Source organism: Poecilia formosa, unplaced genomic scaffold (genome assembly GCF_000485575.1).
Source record: "Poecilia formosa unplaced genomic scaffold, Poecilia_formosa-5.1.2 Scaffold595, whole genome shotgun sequence".
Taxonomy (NCBI): Eukaryota; Metazoa; Chordata; class Actinopteri; order Cyprinodontiformes; family Poeciliidae; genus Poecilia; species Poecilia formosa.
The window spans coordinates 240,607-241,201 of record NW_006800534.1 but is presented as its reverse complement, the minus strand read 5'-3'; positions in this window follow the sequence as shown (position 1 = coordinate 241,201).

Genomic DNA, 595 nt, shown 5'->3' with positions numbered 1-595 from the left:
TATATATATATACATACACACACACAAATGCATAGCATACATAAAGACATTTAATGTGTTTGTCTCCAGTTTGCTCATGAGCACAGTCTGCTTGAAAGGGGATGTTCCTCAAACATGCCAGCAGAGGGCGTTCAGATACCGAGTGTGTCAAGAATGATCAAGACATTAACCAGTGCAGCAGTAATTCAAGAGACTTTAAAGCAAGGGTGCTCAAGTCCCGTCCTCCAGAGCTACCGTCCTGCAACTTTTAAATGCATCCTCACTCCAACAGACCAGGATCAGCTCTGAACAGACCTGCTAACGAGCCATTCGTTTGATTCAGGTATGTTGGAGCATGGAAGAGTCTGAAATTTGCTGGGCAGTAGCTCTTGAGCATTGGACTTGAGCTCCCCTGCTTTAAAGAGTTGGTGTGAAGAGAATTTCAAAGTCTCTCAATTTTCTCTCTTGACTAGAGACAAGTTTTCAGCTCTTTCAACAAGCAACAGGTGGTGATAGGAAAACCTCATCGTCCATCAACCTGATATTTTACTTAAAGGCTAAATGTTGGTTAATTTCAAGAAGAAAATTCTAAATGTTTTTTTTTTTTTCCTTTTAA